Source organism: Patella vulgata, chromosome 1, assembly GCF_932274485.2.
Source record: "Patella vulgata chromosome 1, xgPatVulg1.2, whole genome shotgun sequence".
Lineage (NCBI taxonomy): Eukaryota > Metazoa > Mollusca > Gastropoda > Patellidae > Patella > Patella vulgata.
In genome coordinates, this window is record NC_065879.2 from 32,053,895 (window position 1) to 32,070,242 (window position 16,348).

A 16,348-nucleotide genomic window follows, 5' to 3' on the forward strand; every position below is an offset into this window, starting at 1 on the left:
ATCTACCGGTTTCAAGGATTAAAGGGACCATCAGAAATAAAAGTCTGTGTATGCATGAAATTTAAGCGCAAAAATATAGAGGAATGATGCATTTGTCTGGTCACAAAGTTTCAGCTCAAAATATTGTGTTGTTTGGACGTGAAAATCAAAACCTTTTATTTTTGTTGATAGAAAAAATTTTTTTTAATGCCCTTTAAAATCATAATTTGAGAAGGGTCTGCATTGTAATCATTTTTTTCAAAGATATTATCATCAAAAACCTGATCTAAGGTAAATTTTGGGAAAATAGATTTGCTAAAATTTCCTCTGTTGAAATTTTATACAAAAACTCAACAGTAAGTAAATGTTTAAAACTCTGATAGTAAATATCACGTCTACCATTTTAAATTAATTTAGGGTATATAGCAAATAATAGATGTATTGTATTGGATTTTATACAGCTATACATTAAATAGATTGAGCAATACTGTCTATCTGTACAGACTAGTTATTGTTTTATATATTCTGTGAGTCAACAGAATTGGAATTTTCTCCTGCATGCTCTGGTAGTTCTTACTCAAATTTAAACAAAACAAAATTAGCTTCCTTGTACAAATTCAATTTTTTATCCAATTTCTTACCTGAAGAAATCATGACATTTCTCAGAATTTCAACAGGAGATATACTTTATAAATAGAAACAGTATCTAAATATAACTGCATGTATGATGAATGGTTATTATAATCCCAGCATTGATAAATCACAGAAGCCCATCCACACAATTATTCTAACATTTAAAACACATTTATTTATTTACATGGTGTTATTTCGTCATTGTTATTTCAGATATGCCAATTGATAATTATGCACAAAGAAGCTATTTATGCAACATTAATAATTTTTTAAATTAGTACTGAGGATATTTGAAAAATACTCACATAAATTTAAATACTTCCATGTGTACCATGATATAGCAAATATAAAGCTTATCACAAGATTATCATGCGATATCACCTCGGTGGAAGCGGACGTTAAATAAAACTAACTCACACACACATTATCATGTGTTCACTTATAGTAATAAACTTTAAAATTGGGCTAGCAGTTGATTTCAATCTGGGAGGTTATCTAGGATTGATATTTTGATTTATTTTCTTAATGTTAAATAATCAATAAGTACAGTATGAATTAAGCTGCCAGAAATTTGAAAAATACAGATCACATATAGTTATTCTAATAATATTTTGAGTAGATTTCTGTATCTTGACAACCTGTTTAATTGTCCATCAAGGCCCACGACAGGACCCTCCGGGCCCTGGGACAAGCAACTACGCAAAACTGGGCTCAAAAATGTTTGAGGGGTAACTGGGGGGTCACTTCGCTAAAACATAGAAACTGAAATTTAACACTACAACATATGACACACCAAATATATGTACTACGTTTTAGTTTTACTGATGTAATAATACTCAGATATAGGTCTACACCATATTGACAGGAAATTTTAAGCAAGCAAACAAATGGAAAAACAAAAACCGTAACCATCAGACGCCAAAATATCAAAAAGAATTTTTTTTTTATCACATAAACTATCAGCCTACCTAGAGTGATCGACACTGGCGTACTCACCATTATTATACGTTGTAAAGGCCCATCTTAGACCCAAATTACCTGACGGGACACGGATACCCTAACAGTGATGAGAGTTTCAAACGTAGAATGACAGAATCCAATACTAATCCTACCCACGCCACTTGGTACTGACATACACTAGTCACCATTTTTCTTTTACTTCTAAGTAGCAATATATTTTGTTCCTTAATTTATACCAACAATTTTCTTTTTAAAACATTACTCAGCATCCTTCCGGAGTCCGGGCCCCTCTAGGCTCTGGACCCCTGGACAAGTGTCCCAGCTGTCCCCCCTCGCAGGTCACTAATTAATAGATTTATATTGTCTTCTCTGGTGTTTTGTTAAATATGGTCTACCATTAATTGTTTTCATAGGGTTTATTGCACTGTGCTCTAATTACCATAATTATTAGTGTCAAACTATAAATAGCCCTCCTTTATCCATAAAGCACTTGTCTGAAGGCTAAGTGTGTTTGATATATAGCATATCTCTATTTAAACTACATTATGCAAGAGCTAAATCTGCCTATTGCAGGTCTTTCTTTAGGCCTGAAATGTTATCTAAATTATTAATTAGATATTAATTAACTTATCCAGACCATAATCGCTAGGGTGCGATGTTTATTGGATTAGGTTCTAATTTTCTGTTTGACTTCCATTCATAATTAAATCATGAAATGGATAATCGAGACTATGTTTTTTTATCCTTCCGACTTTAGTAATGATGATTGAGGCTAGGCCGAAAATTCAATCGCTAAAATCTCGGTTCATAGTGGATCAATTTGACTGAAATTTTCAACAAATTCCCTTTAAGTATCTAGTTTCTATTATAGTCAACACTGCCAGATCTTTATCTAATCTCCCATAATGTATCTTTAAATTAATGTCATATTATGTATTATATACTTTATAACCTTTTGTTGTACTTACCTGATATTATTTATAATCCATTGTCATGGAAATCTATTATTCCACCAATGTATGGTTAGATTTTAATTTTTTGTTTACATTATTAATATCTGAAGAAGCCTCTACAGAGGGCAGACAGCTAGCTTATATGATTTATGGTATACATTGTCTTTGTATAGACAATCCTAAATCCTAAAGTTATTCTCTATTGGTAATCAGAAGAATGTCTAGCTTGTAATTATAATAGCACACTCCTGATCTATTTGAAAATTTATATTCTTTGTTTCAATTACTGGCATGAATAACAATTGCAACAATTTCTGATAATTATTTATAGAATTATTGCCCTTGATTAAGTCGTAGAATCTTATTGTTCTATAAAATAATTATTACCTTTTGCCATATTTTTAAAATATATATAGGCTACATGTATTCCACCATATCAAAATCATTGATTTAACTAGATAACATCATCTTATATATATAACTCTAGAAGTACATGTTCTCCGAGAAGTAGATATTGAGAGAATACAATTAAGGTTGAAAATGTATTAACAGGGATACTGTTTTAACACTCCCATCAAAAGCATCTCTTAAGATCGAACATGTTGAATGAGTAATCTGCACTATCATTTACATATCTCGATATTCTTTTGTCAAGTTTTTAAAGAAGTGTAGAGTTACTCTTATAAAATGACAGGCAATGATATTTTATTTTTATAAATCCACACTGATTTTAACAATATTTTTTTCACAATAAATAATCAAGTGTTAGCTTAAAGAAAGGGTCAATGTAAATATAATAAAGAGATAAAATTCTCTATTAAAATACCTGGTTATCCTGACTAGTTTTGTTCCTATTGAACTCTGTAAACTGAATGAACTCGCATTGCAGGTTTATACTATTCCTGCAGGGGTCATAAATAAGTGGGGTTACCCGAATTGGCCTCTTAGCGGGGTCAGAGTTTACCAACAGTGTCCCTTACCAGGGCTGTACAGGGCTTGTCAACTGATCATTTATGTTTTAGAAACCATGTTGGAGTAACCATGGTGATGTTTTTTTGCGTCAAAACAACAAAGGGATATGGTATAGACTAAGGTGAAAGTGTTTATTATAAGCTAAATGGAGGGTTGGATGGCTGAATGGTTAGCCTGTGCACGCTGTATCATAAAGTCTGTCATTGAGTCAACTGCAGGCGTGGTTTCGATTCCCCGGTTTTACGTGACAAGGAGTAGGGTCGCCTGTCCAACCTCGTGGGTTTTCTTCGGGTCCTCCGGTTTCCTCCCACCGCTAAAGACCTCTATGCGCAAGCGAATTATTGAAACCCCATTTCTCTCTCTCTCTCTCTATAAGGCTAAATATAAATATAAATAGGGGAATTGTGAAATAAAGTAAAACAAAGTTGGCACAAGGGGTAAAATATAACACACGTATGCAGTACGTCGCAGCATAGATGAAATAAATCTCTGTGTGGCTGGTTGGCTGCTTGTGAATTTCTCCTCCAACACTTGTTGTTAATGCTGCTTCTACTAGAGGCTCTTGCTCTCTTGAATTAAAATATGGCTTGTTCTTGGTTTCAATCTTGACAGATAGTTCGGAAATAGATAGTGCAAAATGAATATGCTCAAAATTACATTCAAATTACTTTCTTAGCCAAGTTATTAGTATTATCACTGTTATTTTTTTTGGGGGGGGGGGTTGTATTATTGTTTCTTGTATTAGCCATTATCATTATATTCATTATGTATTTAATGTTTTGTTCGTATTTGTATACTGCCTCTAATTGGGTGTTTAGATACAATAAAATCTTATCTTATCTTATTGTTGCATCTGCCACAGAGTTGTACTTACCCTAGCTTTACAGTTTATCATTAAGACAAGATTTACAGAGTTATCCACTTATAAAAGTGCTGTGTTTTCACTGCACCTCAATAATATTGTGAGGTTTTAATTGATCGTTAAGGGTTACGATTTGCTTCTGAAGTTAAGAGAAGCGAATTGTAACCCTTGACTAGTGAAGATACATTAATATGAATTCAAGATCAATTTCAAGACTATCATACAATGTATATATGTATTTTAAGAATTTGCTTGCACGCTTGAGCCTTTAGAAGTGTTAGAATCCATGGAGGTTGGACAGGCAACTCTAATCCTATAATTATCAAAACCGCGATCACTTGAAATAGAGACAGACCTGGATCTAAAGCAAATGTGTTTAACCACGAAGCCACTCAACTCCCTATACATTCACATCATTTGCTTATCTGAACAGTTCAATTACTGTCAAATTTATTAAAATCAGGAATATTTGAATTTCAACCAAACCCCACCAAACTTGAAATATATTTTTATAACCCAAAGATCTTGGTTCCTGTCGATATTCGCGCATATCAGATCGTAACTTCCTGAATTATGGCCCTGGATTTTACGAAAAATCGCTTTTTGTTTAGCTTGTTCTCATCCATTGCATATCCTGCGCTGGCAGCCGCTGGTTAATGTCTTGCTAGAGTTTCACAGATTATATCACTTATACAGAATAACAGTTTTAAATTTAAATCTAGGCAGTGACATTGTCTCTAGCACAATTAGGCACTGCTTTCAGATTTATATACACCAGTCACATGATCATCATGTGTCAAGCACACTATCAAGTTTATTATCTAATTTGACTCCACCCACTGTTATTAAATTTCATTGACAATAATGTTTTGACTTGACTACAAAAAGTACTGCAATAATCCAATATATCATTTGATCCTAGATTAATGTAATGTCTTTAATAATATTTTCCAAAAGATTATTTTTTTTTATTGAAACAAATTTACCTATTCTAACAGAAATCTACTTTACAATATTATGTATTCTGTATTCACTGACCATCTTCCAAATACCCAGCCAAATTATATTACATGGTATTTCTGCAATTAAAGGGACAAATTTGGTTATTTTAAATGCTTCAATATTGTGTACAGGGTACTAAAAATAACATCTCTATGGTTCCAAATATAACATTGTTTATGGTTCAATAGTGGATATTTATTTTTAAAAAATACAGGTACATTTCCATTTAGTGGATATTCATTTTAAAAAAAATACAGGTATATTTCCAGCTAGTAGAGATTCATTTTAAAATATTATTTTAAGTTAACCCACAAGTTACATGTACTTTTAACCTCCATTTATAGTAGATTGAGTATGAGAGATTGTAATTTCAGTGGTTTACCACTCCTTTTTGAGTCATCTTGCTTGAAGTACTATTATATTGCAATACTATAGAATATAATGTGGATTTATTTTTATACTGCTGTTTTCATAATGAAAATTCAACATAATGTCCAGCCCTTTTAATTACCTGAAATTGAAATCAATTATCAAAAGGGTAAACTCATATTACTAGAAATACAAAAAGTAATTTCATCTCAAGGTGAGAGTACTAAATAAATCAGAGCATCAAGGTCACATTTGTCATGCACTATTAATAATATGTGTTTTTTCCTGTAATTATTTTGGGATACTGAGAATAGGAAAGGTATTTATTGGTTTATCTATCATATGCGAAAATTAATTTTCTAAAAAAAAATAAAACCCAACAGATATTAATTTTATCAATGGCATCGGCATCAGTGTTATTTCTGTTGAATCGACAAGTTTTCATGCAACAGAACATACCCTCAACATCTAAGTAACCTGAATAATACATACAGATTGTCCTGTTGTGAATAAAGCTAAGTAAGAGGTATAACTACACAAATAATTATTAGGTATTGTTGAAGTTTGTTGGAGTATATTTCCTTATTTTAATAAAGTCATAATCCAGTCTATCCAATCTTTTATGTTTGCATAACTTTAGTTTGAATTTATTTGATATTTGCTTTTTGTTCTTTACCAACCTCAACTACCTTCTAGCTGAAAACTATTGATTGGACAAGTCATAATCCAGTCTCTTTATGTTTAGTTATTTGCATAACATTAGCATACGTTTGATATTTGTTTTCCTTTTTGTTTTTTATAGACCTTAAATACCTTCCAACTGAAAACTACTGATTGGACAAGTTATAATCCAGTTTATCTAATCTTTTTATGCTCAGCTGTTGGGGTTTTTTCTGTTTCTATTCCCAGCTTTATTTTTTATATCAGTTCAGATCACATGGGTGTAAACACATATATTGTAAATATATCCGGGTTTTATCTAACAAAACAATTACTGGAGGATTGTCACAGACTAAAGTCATCATAACATTTACCAAATTGATTACATCATAATATTGTAAATAAAATAAGTATATAGCCTAGTGTGTGTGACTGTATATTTGTATTTATTGTATACATGTATTTCCATAGGTGTATGAGCAAGGGGGGAAGACAGCTGCCCCTAAATTTTCGGGTAATCTGACTTTTCCGGGAGTACAGATGGGTAAAGTGAGAAAGAAAAGGAAAGTGTCTGAAATCTAATAAAACATTTATTTTACTTTTCTTTTAAAGATACTTTCCCATAAAAGTATTTATCAGGTGATTATTTCTAGTAAAAGTATGGCACTTTTGGAAAGTAGAAACATCCAATCTTACTAGAAAAATACTGGATTCCCTGAAAAACATCCATGTAGCGCATACAGGATAAAAATGTATGGGTCGATTAGGGGTGTCTGCTCGAGTGACGTCAAAGGTTGCACGTAAAGATTGTCGGTTCTCTCAGCGTTAATGGGTGCTTGATGTATATGTTAATAAACTTGATGGTGAGCTTAAGTATACAACAGTTTCTGAGTATAAAAACAGCGGAAAAAGACATGGGCAGTGGATAATCTGAGAATTTAATTAAGCTTCAATATTTATGATGAATGGACTGTGATTAAAGACAACATCGTCTTGCATATCAAATTCTCCTCTAGTTTCGTACCCCTTGCTAGGTACCGCGTCAGGCAAGTCACGTGACACAAACATGACCTCTTTTAATAGATTTTTTATAGCTGGGGTATTCCCTCGCCAATACAATGTTTTGAGACCGATTTGAGGCAAAATTTTGATAGATTAATTAGGTAGAATATGTTTTTAGTCCAAATATATCATAAAATCACCCAGTTTGTATGCAGGGAAGGTATCTTTAATTTATTACCGAGAATTATTATTTGTGAATGCAGCTATCTGATTGGAATTCAGGTCGCATATTGTGGGATTTCTTTTGCAAAACCACTGGACAGTTCTGAAGCTGCTTGACTAACAGGCTAGAATAGCATAAAACTGCATCTGCCGCGGTTCAATTTTAAAAAAAAATTCGGAGAGTGCGCAGCCCACATAGCTCCAGCCTCGGCTCGGTGGACTAAACGATTCATTGATTGATTGGAATTCAGGTCAGCCTCCTAAGTTAGGCTATATTGGACCACTTTGAAGGTGCTGTATTCATTGGCTGGAATAACAGAAAAATGACTATGTGGACATTAAATTTTTAAAATGATCTCTGCGAACTGTAAGCGTTTGATTGGTTGATTGGATATCATGAACTAAGTTCCGAGACTTGAAACAAGAATTTTATAGGCATTTCATTTGTGTCCCCCTCCTCCAATCAGGAATTTGATTGCAAGACCACATTAATAAGGCTATATTAGACATCTTTCAAGTTGCTGTACCGGTACTTAAGAAGTGGAATAACATGAAAACATGTACATTTGCAGCCGTTCGATTTTCCAAAGTTACTGGGGGAGGCCCCTACACTCCCTGATAGGATGTAACGCGCCATTGGAGCCGCCGTCTGTAAACTGGAATGTTTTTAGTCATTCCAGGTCTGCCCCCCTAACATTCATCAGGCCATGATACACCTATGTGTATTTGGTATTTGGTGCTTTTCGCATTCCTTTACGGCTTAAGTACATATGTAGTTTGTACCTTTAAGTTAAGGTTACATCTTAAGCAGGTCACTAAATTCTGTATATAGTTAAAGCAAAAAAGAATTGAACCAGTTTAGTTAATAGGTCTTTCTCACATTTCTTAAAAGTTATACTTCATATTTTCATTTCATTGTTATACTTTCATTGCTATATTTTCATTATATCATCCCAATGGTACATGTCATGATGTTGGAATATTTATACAGGTCACTATATACTCTGTCAAACCAATGAATGACAACGGATTTTAAGCTAAGGAAATAATACTGTACAAGCAATAATAAGTTGTAAATTGACTTACCCTTACAAGTGGTGTCAGCGAAAATAAATTATTGTAACCCTCAGTTTGTTGCGCACATAAATAACACCATGCAGCGATCAGCTGCTCATTACAGTGTTTTGGTTTACATCCGGTTGATTCTTGTCAAGCGAACATTCTACGGGTGGGCGTTGTTTAATAAATTTAGTTAGTTACTTATATACTGGGTGGTATTATTTTAAAATAACACGTGTTCCTTACATTAAGCAAGCTCAGTAAGTAAGTAAGTAAGTAAGTAAATTTTATGGCATAAAAACAATTAGAAACGCAGCGTTTTTTCAGTTTTGGGGCACATTAGAAATTTAATTACCTAAAAATTGCTTAAATTCTATTACCAATTAACTTGTATTTTCGCAGTCTCGTTGCCCCTGCCTTAAACCTCCACAGGCAAACCAAATATTTCTTTTTCTATTATCAATGCTCCTGCTGATAATCAAGGCCCTCACGGTTGAAAAGGACGCATAGAAGATTGAGTTGTACACAGTTTTAACAGCAAAATGGGTTAAATGTCGCATAAATTTACTGGTAGATTGGTTATAGTAGATAATGATAAATATTTAATTAACATGTACAAGTTCGAGTTACCCTATATGCCTTACAAACAAGGTTACGGGGTGTTGGATGGCCGAATGGTTAGCACGTGCGCGCTGCGCTGTATCATACGGTCTGTCATTGAGTCAACTGGCTGGGTTTCGATTTCCCGGTTGTACTTGACAAGGAGTAGGGTCGCCTGTTCAACCTCGTGGGTTTTCTCCGGGTCCTCCGGTTTCCTCCCACTGCTAAAAACCCCTACGCGCAAGCGAATTATTGAAATAAAATTGAACCATGTTATGCCATGTGTTAATCCCGAAATGACCTAGTTTGGATCGAGTGGACGTTAAACCCCATTTCTCTCCCTTTCTCACAAACAAGGTTCCAAAAGTTTGCTGTTATATATAGTATATTCCCCCATAAAACCATGTTCCCTGTTGTTTATTGTAAGATAAGATAAATGTATTGCATAAAACCATCCACGTGCAAACGTTGGTATCTTTTCAATTTACCATCTTGGTAAAGATTGTACGAGGAATCCGAGCAGGAGCGTCATCAGCAATCATTATGGTCATCGATCATGTCATGGAGCTTGGCATCCAGTCTCAGGATTTCGTTTCATTTCTGCTTTCCTATTCAAAACTAACCGATTTCTTTGGTATACAAGGGAGAATGCCGTGGCAGTGCAGATTCGTCGGCTTTTGTCAGTTGTCAATTTTTGGGTAATACGGGTTTTTGCGATCGTTCTGGAATTTATTATTCCACTTCTGGAGAAACTGCCCGTTATTGTTGATTTTTTGGTGCCATGATATATTTGGTCACGATTTAAGAAGGTTCCTTCTGACATCTTATTCAGGGGCAGAGAGAGAGAGAGAGAGAGAGAGATGGGGTTTAACGTCCACTCGACACAAACTAGGTCATTTCGGGACTAACATATGGTTTAATTTTATTTCAATAATTCGCTTGCGCGTAGGGGTCTTTAGCAGTGGGAGGAAACCGGAGGACCCGGAGAAAACCCACGAGGTTGGACAGGCGACCCTACTCCTTGTCACGTACAACCGGGGATTCGAAACCACGCCAGTCGACTCAATGACAGACTTTATGATACAGCGCGCACACTAACCATTCAGCCATCCAACCCCCCAAAAACAGAAGAAACTTGACATGTATCATTAACGTTCGCTTAAATACCTAAATAAATGCCCACATCAATGTCACCATATTTTCATTGCCGTAATGACAATACTGTGCCCTCTTTTCCTGCTGCCCTACTCTTGTTCCAATCAACTCCAGAGATCGCGCTCATTGTACGTACATGTACCATCGATCAATCCTGCTTGTGTTGTTGGCTCTCAGTCTCAGTGTGAATGGAAACCACGTTGCTGGTGATCGATTGATTGTGGCTGGTACTTAGGAAGAGTTTCTGGTCGGACGCTGTCAGATCAGGGCCCATTCTTAACGTAACTAGTGGCTGGTTATCTCCACCGTTCTGTGCTTTCGGTTTGCAGTTTTGGACAATTTATAATTCCGCATTTAGCCCCATATTAAAATTGTCAAGGGCGGGCTGGTTAGTTCTGCTCCCTCGGACCAACTGATATTGTCGGGGTCCCATGGCAGTTAAGAATTTGTGAAATGGTGAGAAAACGAATCTAGTTTGATCCACTTTTCCTGCGCCTCAATCATAGATAATTTTTCTCGTCGAATCGAGGCCCCCATCGACTAAATGTGGGTGGTCGGTCGGGAAAGTTCATCCAGATTTTCCGGCGTGGTTCCCCCTTGTCAGTGATGCAGAACGGAGGGCCTGACAAGGACAGCTGTTTAGTTGTTCAGATGGGACGAAAAACCGAGGCCCCGTGTACATGGCGTGCACGTAAAAGATCCCTTGACAGTTGGGATTCGATATAAGACTAGGCCGTAGTGCCGCTGTCCGGGCAAAACTTCCCTCATAGCACACTGTATGGCGGAACAGTAGGACATTAAACCCCATTTCATTTCATTTTTCTGATTTGGGTTTCGGTTTTAAAAAAAACTTTGCAGTTTTGAAACCTTTTATATCATAATTCGGCATTTAGCCCCGTAATAAAATTGTCAGGGGTGGGCTGAGTAGATCTTAGCAATAGTATTATTGTACCCGCATCCTGTCTTATTCGCAGCTGCAATTGATACACTATTCGTGACTTTGCCCAAGTAAAATTAGATTCAGTTGCGAATTTTCAACACGTCATGTCATCACAGGTTGCATAGAAATAAGTAATTATGTTACAAATAGTGGAGAATGGAACACTGAAATTTTAATCTTATCTTACCAAACAGTTTTTCTGTATTTTCGACTGACATGAAATCACGCGATTCTGGTTCTGCGGCCATTTTAAAATGAACAGAAATTTCACATAGCAGTTAGGTTTAATCAAATCATATAATTATGCAGTAAGGTTTCACCTTTATTTCAGTGGGAATTGGTTTATTATATGTTAAGATATGTACAGTACAGTTTGGGATTAGTTTAATTGGAAATTAAGGGAGTTATAGGCCAGTAACTGGCTCGAAGGACATATTCCTCGCAGTGTTTCGTTTTATTAGATCTAATCCCACTCAACACTACCGTAATGAATGCAAATTTCTGTTCCAAATTATGACTGATCAATTTTCGACAGTGCCCTTTTTTACTGCTGAAAGTGCCTTTTCTCAGACCCAGTCTGGTCTAATTAATGCTTCCACTTTCAAACGAATTCTTGTTGTTTAGCTGACGGTGCCCTAATCCTATAGAGTGACTATAGACAGACATCAATGATAGCATCTTGTGGAATCGGCGGCGTATACACTCATGCCCATCACCGACGCGCATGAGTGAAACTTGATGTAGCATTGTTTCATGTGTGGACAGTACACAGTACAAGTTACAAGACTTAAATAGTGAAGTGGCTAGGGAATAGATTCGTCTTTTTTCCCATCATAATGCCTCGCTCGCCTTGACAATTTTCGAGTCGCATGTTCAACTTAGACGAAAATATCAGCCAAATAGCTCTTGGAATGGCTACAGATGCAAGGAAAGGACGGATAATTTTCTTGGGGACCCCCCTCCCCCAAAACCCCCCTCTCAGCGGCGTGCCCCGTCTCCGCGGTCAGTGGCTTCATTTTGCCCCCCCCCCCCCTTTTCAAAATTCCTAGATCCGCCCCTGAAAACAGAGATCGTTTATATAACGTTACGTCATGACTCACGAAATTTATTACGCTCAATTGACCAGTGCATAGCAGAATATTGCTGAAAAACTAATTGCGTGACAAACGAGGCGATCAAAACCGCTGCAATGTAAACAATACTGTTTGGAGACGAGCAATACTTTCGCCGTTTTTAATACCTTAAATCGCTGTCCAAAGTTTTAGGGAAGACCCCAGATTAAACAAATTGCTATCATGTTGCTGTACATAGACACACACACACTCCCTTAAAAGCTCAAGTATCAGAGGTCAATCCAGCAATTGTCAGAAAGGAATTTCTCAGGGCCCTCGGACTTAGGGGTTTTTGTTGCCCCCCCCCCTCTCGCGGTGAAGAACGTGTGACATGCCCTGAAAACGAAACTAGATGTTTTCACTATTCCTGCACCCCATTCACAGATTATTTTTCTCCTCGGTTTGAGGCTATTATAAATTTCAGTGGGAATTGTGGCCCTCGGACGTTGCGTTGTGTCCCTGTCACGGCAAAGAATACCTTACATGACTATAAAACGAAACTAGTTTGATTCACCATTTCTGCACCTCACTCACCAACATATCATTTTTCTTCTCGGGAAAGGAAGAGGAATTTTAGTTATTTTCCCATATACACCGCCCATGAAAACAGATGAATAATTACTATACTTGTTATCATTAGAGCCACTTGCCCTGGATTGTGTTGGAGTGGCACAATGTTTGGAGAAAACGACGCGGGTTAATAGTTTAAGACATGTTTTATTTTATTTCTGGATCCAGCATCCTGCAAATTATAGTTTCTAATGTGCCAAATAAATCTATCCATCAACCATACTGACACACAAATTGATTTGTGCGTGTGATGAACAATGGAAAGAATATGTCCGCGTTTTTCACTGTAATTGGTGCAATTTAAGAACCCTTCACAAGCTTAACCAGACCCTAATTTCGACGGATGGCTTCCAGAATAGATTTCACAGCTGGGCTAATATGTTCATAATATTCAGAATCAATTAATTTGTCTTAGTTTTATTTATTTAGCTAAATGAATTGAGGAAATGTAATGTCGCGCAAAAATGTCATACTGTCAGGGTTAAATTGTCGTGATGCTGGGTTGTCGTGGTGTCGGGTTAAAATGTGATCATTGAAATGAAAATGTGAACTATGTACTATGGCGTGTACGTAAAAGAACCCTTGATAGATGGAACTCGAAATAAGAGTAGACGGCTGTCCCGGCAAAATTTTCTCCATGATGCATGCCCGACTGTCCGTCTTCATTAGCCCAGATGGAGCAGAAAAGTAGAGCGTTAAACCTCATTTCATATATCATTTCATTTCCAAACACGTTTCCTTATCATTCTCATTTGCACATTTATTTTGATAAAATATTGGTTTGTAAAGGAATTAAAATTAACTGCCAAGTATCTCGTTACCTCGTCAGGTAGCGCCCCTTGTGCGTAGAATGTTTGGCAGTTAATTAGAATTCTTCCTTTACAGACTAATTATTTTGTTACCTTTATATTTTCATATGAAACATTTTTAAATATGTGTATGTTTTAATAAAAATATTTGTTTTTAACGAAATTGAAATTAACCGCCAAGTGTCCCGTTACCTCGTCAGGTAGCGCCATGCGTAGAAGGTTTAGTAGTTAATTAGAATTCCTTTACAGACTAATCGTTATCTCGTCGGGTAACGCATTTTTGCGCTAAATTATTGAAAGTTAATTTGAATTTCATGAAAAAAAAAATATAGAGCGGGGACATCTTTAATAACGTTTTGTTATTGCCACCGCCTGACGATACCCATGGAGGGGTTGACATAGTTATTCTACAAAAAGAACCCAAGATCATTTAAAATCAGACTGATGTGATATTTATGGTTTACATTGTAAGAATTATTTGATTTCGCACCCATAAAATGGTATTTAATGATTAAAATATTATACAAAGAACAGCCTTATTTCCTTATTCATTGCAGATTATAGCAGATACGTGCAGTAAATATACTGGTGTATGCTGCTATTTGATGATATTGGTTATTAATACTTTGCAGTTGTAAGGATATGCTGCTATTTGATATGGAGTTTATTGGGCAGTTGTTGGGTGATATGCAGCTATTTATGTGAGGTTATTCGTTGCAGTAATTATAATAGTTTGCAGCTATTTGAAGATATTGGGTGAACATTTGATAATACTGGGTATGGAAATATTGCGTTATTAGCTATAGGTTTGGGTTGGGTGAACTGGGATATTATAGAGGGGTAGATTACAGACAGCCATTTAGAATTGGCTAAATCCACGTGGCAGCCTTTTCAGATTAATATCCCTTGATATAATCTTTTGGTTCATTGTTTTAAAAATATACATACATACATACAAACATACACAATTTTATTTTATTTATATAGATATCACCGCAAAGTTCTCATGACCCGGATTAAGAACAAACTTTTGGGGTTTATTAATCAAAGGGTATGTCCAGGCTGAATCAAAACCACCTAAATAAGCCTTGGTGGCAAAATGTTATTTATCTCACAGAATTAACTAGACTGCACACTTTCAGAAGCCTTCTATGTTGTCTTTAGCAGTGGGGGGGAAACTGGAGGACCCGGAGAAAACCCACACGATTGGAGAGACAACCGTAATCCTTGCCACGTTCAAGTGGCGAATCGAAACCGAGCCACTTGAATCAATAACAGACCCCACCCCTTCCCCCCACGCTAATGTGGACCTTGTTTTTTTGTTCCATCCGGATGATTATACGTTGTCCGTTGCTAGGCCCTCCATCCTTCGTCCTACACAACTGACAAGGGTGGACATCTCCAGAAAAAATCCCGATGAACTTTGATGAAGTTAGCGAGTAAACATCCTACTCACTGGGCCACCGTACCTCTCACTTCATTTAGAATCCTGACACGGGACCTCAGTTGTTGGGTTTTTTTTTTTATCTCATTCGAACTCCAACTTCATTTCGATTCCGGACCAGGGAGCTCGTTTTTTTTATTCCATTCGAACGAGTACATATTGTCCCTTGTCTAGCCTTCCGTCCTACACCACTGACAAGGGTGGACATCGCTAGAAAATTCCCGATGAACTTTGATTAAGTTAGAGAGCAAACGTCCTACTGACTGAGCCACCGTAACCCCCACTTCATTTCGATTCTGTACACGGGACCTTGTTTTTTTTTTTATCCCATTCGAACGACTATACAAGGATGAACGTTGATGAAGTTACAGAGCAAAGACAGATTTGACTGAAGACTTAAAATTGAGTACAGAATACAATACTATCTGTGCAAGTAGAGATTAAAATTGGTTAGGACTATTAAACTTTCTAGATTTTTTTCGCATTTTAATTTCCCATTAGAAAGTCAGCTAACTTAGCGGTAAGTTAGTAACAAATTTTGTCAGGATCACTTTTTTGACATATTATGTAGCCTAATACATGATAATGGAGTTGATATTAATAATTGCTGGATTTTGTTGATTCTGCGTTCATTTTGTAACACGTGTGCAATGTTTATGTGGAAATCTCTTTAAAGGATCAATACTACTCTTGTTGTAACTGAATAATATGTCCAAATCTTTATTCTGGTCAACAAATTGTACTATTTTGCAATATTCCAATTAATTGATGATACAAATTTCATCTTAACACACCTAATTTAAAAAAATGGAAAAATTCAACTAAATGATTTGAAAAGCCTGACGTAAAGCTTTTCAAATGTGACTTGGATTTAAAAATATTTTTGAACCCTCTGGACAAGTAAAATAGGATTTAATGGATAATTTACACAACAGGTAGGATATCTAACACATCTAGGCTATAGTACTTAGAATAAGGATAATTGTTATTTTCTGGAGCTGTCAAGCCAGCAAGAGTGTTATTGTCCCTTTAAAGGTTTTATTGG

At 36.0% G+C, this 16,348-nt stretch overlaps 1 protein-coding gene across 2 annotated transcripts in view; it reads right to left on the reverse strand.

Moving 5' to 3' along the window:
* LOC126828338 (uncharacterized) overlaps positions 1–8,804 on the reverse strand; it is a 29,607-nt gene extending 20,803 nt beyond the window's left edge. The window contains exon 1 of one of the 2 annotated variants that reach the window (XM_050558050.1): positions 8,701–8,804. The gene's annotated coding sequence lies outside the window, so the exon portion shown is untranslated. Of the gene's footprint in view, positions 1–1,608; positions 1,625–8,700 lie in introns of those variants that run through there. The other variant, XM_056101786.1, reaches the window with a different exon arrangement.
* Positions 8,805–16,348: the final 7,544 nt, after the last annotated feature.